The sequence below is a fragment of the Protopterus annectens genome, chromosome 1.part1 (assembly GCF_019279795.1).
Source record: "Protopterus annectens isolate FY-2018-M chromosome 1.part1, PAN1.0, whole genome shotgun sequence".
Lineage (NCBI taxonomy): Eukaryota > Metazoa > Chordata > Ceratodontiformes > Protopteridae > Protopterus > Protopterus annectens.
In genome coordinates, this window is record NC_056726.1 from 95211332 (window position 1) to 95226828 (window position 15497).

The following is a 15497-nucleotide window of genomic DNA, read 5'->3' on the forward strand; positions in this document are numbered from 1 at the left end:
TTTGGCTAGACTTGTATGGGCCCTAGCGCCGATAGCCTAGTACCAACTTATAAACCTATGAACCTACACAGCCTGGTATACATGAGACAATTACTCCAAGATGCCTGTTCAAACACAAAAGGGAGATGCTACATACCTGAGCCAGTGACACTAGTACTGGCATATCATTCTCAAGATAGGTGTACTAGGTTTTATGTGTAGTTCTGTCATGTATAGTGTCATAGTGCATACCTTACAGGCAGATTGTACTGGCAACTTTACCTGGATGTGGCTGAAGTGCATGTTATAAAGGGCTTGACTTGTCTATATATGTTGGTGTGAGGTTGTCTATTGTGCAAGGGAGCAGAGATGAGAAGATGTGAGAATGGTAATGCAGTTGTGGATCCTCACTTGTATGAGTCTGTGTGGATTACCATATATAAAAGTGCAGACAGTAATGTACTGCTTTTGTCTTGGTTTTCACAGGTGACCGGGGGGCTGGAGTTTGTCCCCCTCACAACCTGATGTTAGTGTCTCATCAGACTCAGATGATGATGGTGGCCATACTGAGGCACAGGTGGGGCTCATGGAGGCTAAATCTGTCCCAGAGGTTGACATCCCTCTTCTGCCTCCATTGTCACTGCACACAGTCAGTATGCCCACACATAGCAAATCACCAGAGGCCACAGGCATTGGACAGTCAGAGGATAGTGACATTGAACAGGACAGTGTGGCAATTATGGAGTCAGTGAGTGTAGACACTAGCCATAGACAGAGAGTTGGCAAGGTCCCACACAGGAGGATTGACAGGGGTGCTCGTAGGAGGACTGCTGTCCGTCCACCACCTGTTGCAGGTGTCACATCATGGGTCACTCGACGCATGTTTTGGGCTGTCATGGAGGCACAGGCATGTTTTGAAAGCAACAAGAGAAGGATGCATAGGGTTATGGATGCAGCACAGTCTGTCATCTGTGACTGCCTCCACCACATTGGGGACACCCTGGATCAGTTCACTGATGCAGTGGACAGATGGTGAGCTGAGACAGTATCTGTCTTGGACTGCGCATTGTCTGTGCTGGAACATCTGGTTATAGTTAGGCATTGGACACATGGATGTAGGTCAGCAACACCATCTGCTTACAGTCCACATGGCTGTGCACAGTCACGCTCCTGTACTATCCGTACCTCCAGCGCTACAGAGGGACGTGTACTGTCCACACCATGACATGGCAGGCCATAGGCACATGGTCCTGGGTGGTCTTGTGGGAGACACAGCCCCAGCATTTTGCAGTCACTGTCAGGTACTAGCACCACATCTGACCTTGGGCATGGTGGTGCCAGTGCTACTCCTGGCAGAACCAGTCCCTGTGTTTGTGGCCGAAGATGGTAAATGTCTACTCTACAATGTATAGTCCACAGCTGTCCAACATACACACTGTAGGGGTAGAAGTGGGCTTGACTGTGTACACACACACACTCATACACCACTGTCACATGCAGGTCACCTACAGATACACACAGTACCTCTCCATGGCCCATCTAACCCGCACCCCTCCTGACTCACACACATGCTGCCAACTGTTTGACAAAGCTTAGGCCTCCAGCACCCCCACACCACACGGTGAGCATGTGATGATACTTGTGCCACATCCCTGCCATCCGTGCCAATGATGCAGGGAAATGCTACTATGTATCTAATGCACAGGGTGTCTATATCACTTGACATGTACTTGTGTAGTGCAGTATTGTTTTGCCATGCCACTTGTGGGCCACAACAGGTACTATATGCTGGCATGTGCCATGACTACACATCACACTTTCTGTATCTTTGTTGCATAATGTTGGACTGGCAGTAGTGTTACAGAATGACAGCTGTGTCACAGACTTGTGTATGTTTCCGTTCCAGGAGTCTGAGGGGATACACTATGGACACATGTAGGCAATACAGCAACACAGGATGGCATGGCAGCACAGCCGAAATATCACATCAACAAGGTACGGCAGTATATGTGCATGGCTCCCTAGATGCATATGTGCAGAAAAGTATCAAGGACAATGGGGGCAGTCAGTGTATTTGTGCATTCATACTTTGTGATAAGGTCTGCTACCCTTGCTACATGTCACCTGGGTTATCTGAACTTACAAATCTAAAAGGTGTGATGATGGAGTTATCATCTCTACAAATATCCTGTTTCCAGGTCAGACAGGTGGCAGATATCACTTATGATTATGTATAGGAGGGCAATTTAGGGTCAGCAGCTAGTCACAGGGCCAAAAAGTGCATATCCATTGTGTGGGGATAGCCCATAAAGGCATGTCTATAGCACTCCATAGGGATATACTTACACACACACACACACACACACACACACACACACACACACACACACACACACACACACACACACAGAAATAGAATTGGCTGCTGTGGCTACAGAACCCCTCCCTATCTACTATTACACAGTACAGCTTGCAGTATGTATCACACTCACCACAGAGTTTATGTAATGTTAGACTGTCAGCCAGTGCTCTTAAGGTGGATGGCATCAGCAGACCTTGTAGAAGCCAGCAGCTAGTCACAGGGCCATAAAATGCATAGCCACTGCACAGAGATAGCCCATACAGACTTGTCCATAGTGCTGCATGGGGCTATATTTACACACACACACACACACACACACACACACACACACACACACACACACACACACACACACACACACACACACACACAAAGTCGGCTGATGTGAGATTAGAACCCCCTATCTATCTACTATTGTACATTACAGCTTGCAGTACTTATCACATGCACCGCAGGTTACATCTGTTGTATATGTGATTGCAGGCACAGTACTTGTGGAGTATGCAAAGTAACCTTGTGTTAGACAGCATGTGTGGTCTGCAGAGTGATATTGCTTTGTACTGTTATTGAATCTAGTGTCCTAGGAGTGGGATACCTGTCACTATCCTTGCTATGTGTGTACAATTAACAGCATGGCCATATGTGGCTGGTTGCAGTTAAACAGGCAAACATGTGGCCAGGGGCAATATGGCCTGTCCAAGGCATGCATTGAACCATTGAACAGTACAACACTTGCTCACCAGTGTCTATCTACAAGGTGACATTCCACAGGCGCAGGGGTCTGTGGGTGAGTGGATTATGTACTTTTGTGGTCTTGGTTTGGTTTTTTTGGACAACTGTTTTGCTGTGTGAGTGCAGGTAACCTCAGCATTCTGAGGGTATGTGGGGAAATCCATACATCCCCCCCACATACACACACATACATATATATATATATATATATATATATATATATATATATATATATCTACATATATATATATACATATGTATAAATGTGTATAACAGGGATGTCTCTATAAATGTTGCTCTGTGTGTACGTTATGTATATGAATTATGTAGATATATGTGGAGAGTCTATGTATCATTGTAATACATATAACTATATATATATATATATATATATATATATATATATATATATATATATATATATGTGTGTGTGTGTGTGTGTTTGTATATACACATATCAGTATTATATGGGGTACATACTGAAAGATACACTAAGCATATGGGTGGGAAAGGGATAGAGTCAGACATATGTATAGGTAGCTGTCTGTATGTACAGATGTATTTCCACACAGCAGGTCTTTGTGAGGAAGAGGCAACAGAAGTGAACTCAAGTTAGCTAAATGTAGGAGCATGCCCAGTGTGACTATCAGTACTTACAAGGTGACTCCAGGCCAGAGTTACCTGCACTCTAGGCCAGGATTTTATGTGCTATAGACATTGGCAGCTGCACCTGTTTCTGCAGTACAGCACTTCCCAGACATTGTCCACGGCATTCCCTAGCTGTATGCTGTAACTAATATGTGACTGGGGTACATAATGTAACATCACATACAGGGTGACAGTCTGCATATCTCTCACTGTACATGTTTTTTCATAATGTCCAGTATTTCACCCCATATGTCTGGTCTGTTCCTCATACATTTGTGGTGTTCCAGTAAAATGTTGTATAATGCAGTCAGTGAATAGTACTAACTACAGACAAGCGTTTAAGTGTTGGACTTTATATCCTTCATTTATTCTGTAGTGATGCAATCCCCTTTTATACAAGACACCTTCTAGGTTAATCAGAGCATCTGAATGTCTGTCTCTAGTTATGGCTCTTTGTTCCCCCATTCTCTCTGACTTTGTCCAGCTTTCATACACTAACAGATTGAGGGGTATGAGAGTCTGTGGGCACACCACCATACAATTACCTCGCATGCAAAAGATGTGGATACTGCCAGATTCAAAGCATCAACACCATCACCTATGCTAATGCCCCTAGCCTACTGAGCCACATCAGCTGCCAAACAGGGATGTGTCATTCATCACACATTCAACAGCATATAGACATACATTGTCCCCCCTGTGTTACGTGAGACATAGAACGTGTGGCCAGGTTCTATGTCACAGCCCTGGAATTAGCTAGTCTGCTCATACTCACTGCAGATTTACTGTTACAGCAGTTGTATGGGTACATTGATGTGCTGGGAGTGGGGAATGATCAGCCAATGCTCTGCTGGCATATACAGTTGTGCAACCATTGTGTGACTCCATTGTTTGCCCTCTCCCTTGAATAATGTAGTGGATTTTTCAACCATGTGGCCTAGTGCATATTATGGAGCACATACTACTGGATGGAGTGCCTGTTGTCCCAAGTAGCTGTTAGCTCTCTCCAAGTAGACCAGTAGCCCACTATATTCCCTTGCATACATGTGGCAGATCCATATATATGCTACCATATTCTAGTACCCCTTACAAGTGTACCTAAGGTACTGGGTGCCATAGACTGCACTCATGTCCACATCAAAGCACCACCTCAAGATGAGGTTAGAGTCTACATCAACCGCAAGGGGTATCACTCCATCAACTACCAGGTCGAGTCCAGTGCCCGGAGCATTATAATAAATGTGTGTGCTGGCATCCCTGGCAGTTATTATGACTCCCACATCTGACATGCATCACAGCTGTACCAGACATTTGTCAGGGGGGACATCCCATATGGCCATCTACTGGGGGATGCTGGCTACGCACTGGAACCGTGGATGATGACACCCAACAGAAATGCACACCCACCTACCAAAGAATGCCATAATGAGGCATATTCACAAACTAGGAACACCACAGAGCATGTGTTTGGGTTGCTTAGGTCAAGGTTCCACTGCCTCGATATATCTGGTGAAGCCCTGCATAACTCTTCACCACAAGTGCACACATGTTCACAGTATGTGCCATACTACACAATATGATCCTGCAGAAACAGCTGCAGTAGGAACATCACAGGGAAGGGACACACAGCCCCCCACCAGTGCCAAGGTCCCCACAGCCACAAGGGGACTTGGAGGAGGAACCCCCTAAACCTGTCTCTGTAGACAGACATAGGTGTGCCCAGTATGCCATGCCCTTGGTAAAGAGGCAATGCATAGCACATGCACTGACATCCTAGGGGCCTAGGGACTGACACCTCACTCCGATTCACATACATAGTAAAAAGAATGACAGCCACACCACACAACCTGTACCTTACCATGTATTGGCTGTGTACTGCTGCATCTGACAGTCAGTCCTGAAGCACTGCGATCTCAACTGCTGCAGGCACAAGGTAAGTCACTGTTGTTTACAACAAATATATGGGGTTCTACATGATGGTAGCATATGTATGGATCTGCTACATGTATGCTAGGGAATAGAGTGGGCTACTGGGAAAACTGCAGACAACTGACAGCTTGTGGGACAACAGGAGCTCTCAGCCTAATACTGGCTGCCCCATAATATGCAGTAGGCCCCAAGGCAGCAAAACCCATTGCACTAAGCAAGGGAAATGAAACACATTGGGATCATAGGACAGATGCATGACTGTCTATGCTAGAGTCCCCTACCCCTAACACACCTGTGTCCCCATACAACTGCAGTAACAGTATGTTTGCAAGGTAATAGCAGAAAATCACACAATCCCAGGGCTTTTCTAATCAACCTGGTGACATGTTCTATTTCCAAAATATGCAGGGGTCAATGTGCTATGTATGTCTGTGCTTGATAGTGTCAGGAATTAAAATGCACTATCTGTTGGCTGTTGTGGCTTATTGGGCTAAGTACATTACCATGGTGTTCCTGGTTCGAGACTGGCTGTGCCACTCTTTTGCATGTGAGCTACACCTATGGTAGGAGTTCTACAGACTGTCCATATGTCACTATGTGTTACTGCAAGAAAGCTGGACAAAGCCAGAGATAATGGAGGGATGGGGGCTACAGATAGCTCTGAGTAACCTACATGGTGGCTAGTCGAACAGCAGGTTTAACCATTCAGAGTAGCAGCAGGAAGCCAAGGCTGTTATGTAACTGTGTCACCACTTACAACAAATCATTGGGCACCAGCATACCTCTCAAATGTACAGAGTTTTGCAGAATGTCCACAGTTTTGCCTCATATGTCTGGTCCATTTTTCATAACATTGCATTTTCTGGCAAATCAATAAAGAGTGACATTAGAAAATAATGACAGACATTTGAGATGCAGACTTCATACTCTTCAGAAAATCCATGCTAATACAAAACCTGTTATTCTACCAACTGTCTAAGTTTGTAAGAGCAATATTAAAAAATTATCCATAGTATTGGGCCTGTGTCCCACTTTTATATATGGCTTTGTCCAGAATTTCTGCTCTAACAGGTTGAGAGATATGGGCACCATGTAGCATTATAATACAAATACAACACAAACTGTCTGAGGACCAGCGTAGACATATGGGGTGCAATGCTGGACATCCTGCAAAACAGGTACAGTCAGAGGTGTGAAATCTGTAACCCTGTCTGTGGTGTTATATCTTGTACCCAGTCACAACATACCTACAACTACACAGAGCTGCAACTGTGGACAAACCCAGGAACAGGAGCAGGACAAAGGCCCATAGATAAGTAGAAGGATGAATTACTGGCCAGACAAATGTAAAAAGTGCAGAGTAGAACAGGCTGTGCAGTAGCATGGGTTCCCTGCTATGCATGGCGTCAGTAAATCAAATGTTTGTCAGTGGTTCCTCATGTCAATCTATAATGATCTGCCACTGATGTACCATTGCTATGTAAAATGTACCAGACGTATGATGCAAAACTCTGTTCAGTCTAATACAATCTGTATACACCCTAGGTATGAGACACATATCACGGCCAGCACACAGCTGGGGAATCCCTTGGACATGCTATCAGGGAGGTGCTGGATTGTGTAATCAGGTGCAGCAGCCAATTGGCTGTATCACACAAAATCCCAGACTGGATTACAGGTAGGTCTGGACTGGAGTCCCCTTGTAAGTACTGATGGTCACAATGGGCATGTTCCTACACTTAGCTAATTTCAGCCCATTTCTGAAACCTCATCTGCATATAGAACTGAGATGTCACTATATCTCTGTGCATACAGACAGCTACATATAGCTAACTGTCTCTCCCTATCCCCATCAGACATGATTACCCTTATTTATCAGTATGTGGCATATATAGAATATATATGTCTCTGTAGAGTTTTATATAGATACATATTTATAGGTATATATATATATATATATATATAGAGAGAGAGAGAGAGAGAGAGAGAGAGAGAGAGAGGGAGACTCAAAAAGGTATAGAGTGATGTAGTGCTGCAACCACTTACACACTAATTGTTACCAGCTGCATGTGCGACTAGTACTGTGAGCTGTAGTGTGTATTAGTAGGTAGGTAGGGGTTCTAATTTCATGTCAGCAACCTTGTCTGTGTGTATGTGTGTGTGTGTAGATATTCTACATACTGCATCATACACACACCCAACAGGCCTATGTCTGTGCAATGGTTAATCATATTATGGCCCTGTGACTAGTGTCCTCTAAAGTAGTGGCCTCCCTGTCAACAGCTGCTGATGTCATCCACCCCAACAGCAGTGGCAGACACTCTCCAAACACATAAGCTCTGTGGTGCATGCAATATGTACATAACACTATATTCTATACAACTAGATATGTAGGGGTTGTAATCCCAACAATGGCAACTCTGTGAGTGTGTGTACGCGTAAGTATATCCCCTTGCAGCAATGTGTCTGTTTTGCCTATGTGTGTGCAATGCTAATACATTTTCAGTCTTGTGCCTACATCTTAACACCCACGTTGGCTTACTTTACAGGACCTGCTGATGTCATCCACTCATCCACCTTAGAAGCACATTGAGACACTCTACAAGCTCATAAGTTCAGTGGCATATGCAATAAGTATGTAGCACTATAGTATATACAAATAAATAGGTAGGGATTCTTATCCCAGCAGCAGTAGCTCTGTAAGTGTGTGTGTGTAAGTATATCCCCTTGCAGCAGTGTGTCTGTCTTGCTTATGTGTGTGCCATGCTAATACATTTTAAGGCCCGTGCCTGTTAACCCCCAAGTTGGCAGATTTTTTGCAGGGCCTGCTGATGTCATCCACGTTAGAAGCACAGTTAGACACGTTCCAAACCCATAAGCTCATTGTAGCATGTGATAAGTATGTAACACTGCAATATATACTGTACATCTAGATGAGGAGGTGTTCTAATCACAACAATGGCAACTCTGTTAGTCTGTGTAAGTACACCCCCTTGCAGCAGTGTGTCTATCTTGCCTATGTGTGTGCCATGCTAATACATTTTAAGGCCCGTGCCTGTTAACCCCCAAGTTGGCAGATTTTTTGCAGGGCCTGCTGATGTCATCCACGTTAGAAGCACAGTTAGACACGTTCCAAACCCATAAGCTCATTGTAGCATGTGATAAGTATGTAACACTGCAATATATACTGTACATCTAGATGAGGAGGTGTTCTAATCACAACAATGGCAACTCTGTTAGTCTGTGTAAGTACACCCCCTTGCAGCAGTGTGTCTATCTTGCCTATGTGTGTGCAATGCTAATACATTTTAAGGCCCGTGCCTACCTGTTAATCCCCCACATTGGCGTACTTTACAGGGCTTGATGATGTCATCCACCTTAGAAGCACAGTGAGACCCTTTTCAGCTGCAATAGCTCCGTGGCATATGCAATACGTATGTAGTAGTATAGTGTATATAACTGGACAAACAGGGGTTCTGTTCTCAAAAAGAGCAGTTCAGTTAATGAGTGTGTGTGTGTGTGTGTGTGTGTGTGTGTGTGTGTGTGTGTGTGTGTGTGTGTGTGTGTGTGTGTGTGTGTGTGTCCTTGCAGCAGTGTGACTGTGTTGCAGTTTCCACCTTTTGTAAAACAGTAATTTTACAGCACAAACACCTACATGTTATGAGAAATAGCATAATCTAGGCAATTGCTACAAATCTAAGCTGTTATATAGTCAAAACAGTGAGGTTGTGTCCATTGCACTCATTGTGGATATAGTTTATTCTGGCAACTCTCACATTACTACAAAATGTGTCCTACATTGGGCCTTTGATAAGGTGGCAACCCTAGTCTGTCTTGACTATGTGTGTGCAATATGTATAAATTTTGAGGCCCTGTGAGTAGCTGCTCCTCCCAAATAACCCACATGTATGCAGGCATGAATGCTACCTATCACCACTTATATTTGTAGGTACTGACCAAGTTTGCGGATGACTGTAGGTTGGGTTCTGTCTGTCAGTGACTCCTCAAATGATGTTAACATACTGCAAGAGGGTCTTACCATCAACTATGGACTGGTGCCAAGGTCCTGGCCTCAAGCTAAATGCAAAACCTGTGTCATCAAGACATTAGGCAAAGACACAGCCCCACTGTTTATCACATCATCACATCAATGGCAACCCCTTGAACACACATATTAGTCATAGGAGACTCCATTTTGAGACACACAAATGTGCATCTCAACAGGCTGTATATGGAGAAGGTCATGATTACTTGTCTGTCAGGTACCAGAATCTGCCATATCACATATGCTCTGCTGTCTCTCAACAACAGGTACTGTTATGAGTCTGTCATAGTCCATGTTGGCATGCCTGACCTGAGACATACCTCCCTGGACTATATGACGTGAGACATGATTGGACCCGCTGATTATATGCCCCAGGCAGGTATGTCTCTAGCCTAAAGCAGCAGTCTGCCGTCACCCAGAATGATGCCGCAATACAATCAGGAAATGACTGACCTTAACAATTGGCTTGGTTCCTGGTGCCATTCCCAGAGGGGTTCCAGTACCTGACAGCCTGGGATGATATGATCAACAGACCACAATGCTTTGCCAGAGATGGCCTCCATCTCTCTAACCTGGCCTTCAGGCTTCAAGCCATGGTTCTTGCCACCCCCATAGTGCCTTTATTAGGAAAAGTGATGATGTTAACACTACCAACATGAAACTTTCCACATCACAAATTGAAGGCCATGTTGCTAAATGCTAGGTGTCTAAACATGAATCTGTACATGGTCACCTGTCCTATCATACAGTCAGACCCCAAGGCATGGGCAGTAAAGGCAAGGGATGTGGGGTTTCAGTATATATGGAAGACATACACACCTCCAGGCTGGTCAAACAGTAGAACGCACAGGTGACACTCCAGGTGCAGTTAACCATTGCCAAGACCCCTATTCAAATCATAGCTAGCTACTGGCTCCCACATGTGACCAGGGAGTCCATTCTGCTTATATGGACCTGTTCAACTCTATCAGGATTCGACTCTGTACTCTAATCCTGGGTTACTTTACATACCCAAACATAGACAGGAAGAAGTACTCATGCCAGCACCCAAATGCCCAGAAATTCATAGAATTTGGCAATGCAAACATCTTGGAAGAGCTAGTTGCTACCCGCACATGAGTTGAACATCTCTTGGAGTTGATATTAAACAACATGGGTAACCACTGCAACATCCCTACAATATCATCCTCCATGTTAAAACCAACCATAAAGCAGTCATGTTTGCAGTCACCATCTCCCACAATACCCATCTAGTTAGGGTCAGACATACAAACATCACAAACGTTGACTACAGCCTCCTGAGGGATGGTATAAACAGCTTCTCAGCACCCTCCCCCCTCTGTAGGAACCGGCACCAATATCCACAAATACACCAAAGCACTATACGTGCATTTGTATAGATGCATGGAGTCAGGTCTGCCAGACAGGACTATATTATCCTCTGCAAGGATAAGTAAACCTGTCTGGTGGACATCTGCAATAAACAGACTCTTTAACCGGAGTGAAATATTGCTGTCCAACACCAAGAAGGAGTAGGTATCAAATTTAAAGCAATGTCTCCTTAGCCTGAACAAGCAAATATGAGCACTACTGAAATCCTGCAAAGCAAACTCTGAGCCCATATTGGTGACATCCACTATAGTCAGTCATATCTCCTTCTTCACATATGTGGAAGGGGAGATACTGAGGATGTCCTGATTTATTGATGGGAGGACAGAGGAGTGAAGTTTTCACTGACTCTGTCAGCCAGCAAATTTGCTATATCTATGGCATTTCTATATGTGGTGTCCTTGACCACCAGTTCTGAACAGATCTGGGTGCTTCCTTTGAGGTTGCGGACATATGTGAAGAAGGTCTTATGATTGTCTTTAGTAGATGTGGCCAATTTGGACTCAAAGTTTGCTTTGGAGGATTTCACTATTGCTCTTATTTGCTTGTTCAGGCTAAGGAGATATTGCTTCCAACTGGGCACCTGCTCCTTCTTGGTCATGGACAGCAATTGTTTCATTTTCTTATAGAGTTTATTTATTACAGATATCCACCAGACAGGTTTACTCTTCCTTGCAAAAGATGATGTAGTCCTGTCAGGCTTTCCTGATTCCATGCATCTATATAAATTCTCGTATAGTGCTTTGGTGTAATTTTAGATATTGGTGCCAGTTCCTACAGAGGGGGAGGGGGTGTGAAGCTGTTTCTACCATCCCTAAGAAGGCTGTAATCAGCTTTGGAGAAGTTTTTATGTCTGATCCTAGCTAGAAGCAGGTTGGAGGAGATGGTGACTTTGAAAGTGACCATTTCATGGTCAGATCTTACCAGGGAGGATGATACTATAGGAATGCTGCAGTGGTTACTCATGTTGGTTAATACCAAGTCCAAGATATTATCACCTCTTGTGGGGGTATCGATTAGCTGCTCCAAGGCATTTGCATTGACAACATTGAGGAATCTCTGGGCATTTCTGTTCTGGCATGAGTAGCGCTTCCAGTCTATGTCTGGGAAGTTAAAGTTCTAACAGGTCCAAATAGGCGGATTGTGCATCTTGAGTCAGAGCTGGGGGCCAGTAGCTAGCTATGATTTGAATAGGGGTCTTGTCAATGGTTAATTGCACCTACAGTGTCTCCTGTGTGTCATACTGTTTGACCAGTCTGGAGGTGTGTATGTCTTCAATGTATATTGAAACCCCACCTCCTTTGGCTTTACTGCCCACAGTTTGGGGTCTGAGTGTATGATAGGATGAGTAACCAGGTAAGGCTGGGGTGCTTTCCGCAGCTTTGAACCAGGTTTCTGTGATTGCACAGATGTCAGCATTTTCCAGGGTTAAGAATGCTTGCAATTAATGCAGTTTCATGTTTAGACTCCTAGCATTTAGCAGCATGACCTTTAATTTGCACTTTGTTGAAATTTTTGTGTTGGTTTTATCAACCTTGGGACTTTTCCTAAAAAAGTCACTATGGGAGAAGCAAGAGCCTTTGCCAGAAGCCTGAAACCCAGATGAGACAGATGCAGGCCATATTTGGCAAAGCATCGTGGTCTGTCAATCACATCTTCCCAGGCTGTCAGGTACTGGATCCCCCGGAAATGACACCAGAAACTAAGCCAATTGTTAAAGCCAATCATTTTCTGTTTGTACTAAGGCATCATTCTGGGTGATGGCAGAATGCTGCTTAAGGCTAGGGATATATCTGCCTGGGACACATAATCAGCGAGCTCAATCATGTCTCTCTTCATACAGTCCAGAGAGGTATGCCTCAAGTCATTCACGCCAACATAGACTATGACAGAGTCCTAACAGTACTTGTTGAGAGACTTGAGTGGGTATGTGATAGGGTGGATTCTGGCACCTGACAGACAATTAACCGTGACTTTCTCCTTATCCTGCCTGGTGAGAGGCACATCTGTGTATTTCACAATGGAGTCTCCTATGACTAATATGTTGGATTTATGGTGAAGCCTTAGTGGCTGTGAGACACACGTGTGTGGACTATGCATGCTATGTGGCGTGGAGGGCTGTGGAGATAGCGTGTGTTTTTGCCTTGGAGGTCTCTTTTGTTTGGGTATGTTTATGTGGAGGACCTCTGCATATATGGGTGTGTGTTGTGTAGGTGTGGGTGGTGTCTGAGGTGGAGTGATATACTGGCTTGAGGGTGAGAGAGTATGGACTCTAGGTTCTTAATGTAATTGCATCTCTCACAAATTGTGTTCCTAGGTGGTAGTAGTAGATTGTTGCCCATGTACATGTGGCAGTTGCTACACTGTCTCAGTATGCCCATATCAACCAGACTAGCAGGAGAAAAGTACAGTTTTGTACCTACCATAAATGTAGATGTCCGAACTGGATAGCATCTGCAGTCATAACAAGTGGGTTGTCCTGTCGTCAGGCAGCCCTGCAGTCGGCCGGATTCCAAAGTCCGGGTCCGGCTTCGGCTGATGTCGCACTCCACCCGACGTCATCTCTGTTGGTCTTCGGGTATAAAAGCATCAGCCGACGCCATTTTCCTCAGTGTTTCTTGCCCCAGATGCCAGTAGCCCTCTTGCAGGCTAAAAATTTGGATAGATGCCAATGTTTCCAAATAGATAGAGGTAAACACAACAATAAGCATATATGTACATATATACAAACAAATACACCATAAAAGACTCCCCAACAGCTAGCTATTAGGAGGGTAAACACCCTAGGAGTACCACAGAGGGAAGGAGGGAGGGTAATCCTGACTGCAGATGCTATCCAGTTCGGACATCTACATTTATGGTAGGTACAAAACTGTACTATGTCCTTCATGGATGCATCTGCAGTCATAACAAGTGGGTAGAATACCATAGCCAACTAGGGAGGAGGATAAAAGTAGATTATGGTGTGTTTAGGATCCCTTGCAGTACAGCAGTGGCAAACCCTGCTCGGGATCTGGAATATAGAGGCAAATTATAATGCTTGGCAAATGTATGCACGGAGGTCCAAGTAGCCGCCTCAATAATGTCTTTGGTTGCCACTCCTCGTAAGAAGGCTGTGGTAGTGGCTGTTGCCCTTGTAGAATGAGGTCTTATGTTCTGTGGAATTGGTTTTCCATGGAAGGAGTAACAGTATCGTATGCAGTTTCCTATCCATTTGGAGATTGTCTGTTTGGAAATAGCTTTTCCTTCCCTTCCTGTTGCATAGGCTACAAAATGTTGGTCAGTCTTTCTGCTGGTTTTTGTTCTGTCCAAGTAGTAGCGTAGCTGTCTATGTACATCCAAGGTATGCAGTATTCTTTCCCCTCTGTTTTGTGGGTTGGGAAAGAAGGTAGGTAGGTGGATTGCCTGGTTCAAAGACACTCTGGATACCACCTTGGGCATAAATGTAGGATTAGTCCTCATGGACACTCTATCTTGGTGGAAGATTAGGAAGGGTTGCACTGCCATTAAGGCCTGTAGTTCTGAAACCCTCCTTGCTGAAGTTATTGCCAGTAGGAAAGCAGTTTTCCATGACAGGTGTTGTAGGTCTGCTGTTGCTGCTGGTTCAAAGGGTGATAGTGTCAACTTTTCTAGCACAAAGTTTAAATCCCAAGCTGGTAATGGTGGTTTCCTTGGAGGTTTTACATTCTTGATTCCTCTGAGGAACTGCCTGAGCAAAGGGTGCGAAAAAACAGGTGGATCAAAGCTGTATTCTGCTGAAATAGCTGATGCATGTATCTTGATGGAGGAGTAGGACAGGCCTGAATGAAGAAGTTCGGCCAGATACTCCAGAATGTTAGGCATATCTATGTTTGACACATCTTTTCCTCTTTCCGTACTCCAAATGACAAACCTTTTCCATTTTCCAGCATAGTTCCTTCTTGTTGAAGGTCTGCGTGCTTCAAGAATAATGTCTTTAACTCTTTGGGAAAGTTCTGGATTAGCTGCTGTTATGTGATGTTCCATGCAGTCAGTTGCAGCGTTTTTAGGTTTGGATGTATGATGCTGTAGTTGTTCTGAGTTAACATCAAAGGCATCAGAGGTATTGGCCACATTTTGTTCCGAGACATGCTCTTCAGTAGTGGGTACCAGTGCTGTCTTGGCCAGTTTGGAGCTATCAGGATTATCCTTGGACATTCTTCCTTGATTTTTAGTAGTACCTTGTGTATCAAAGGAAGAGGTGGGAATGCATATGCTGTTAGGCCTTTCCAGTTGAAGGAGAGTGAGTCCACTTTCCATGCTAGTGGGTGGTATGTCCTTGTGCAGAATTTTTTGAGCTGGTGATTGAGAGGTGATGCGAATAGGTCTATCTGTGGCATTCCCCATTTCTTTGAGATGGTCTTGAAGATGTCCGAGTGCAGTTTCCATTCGTGG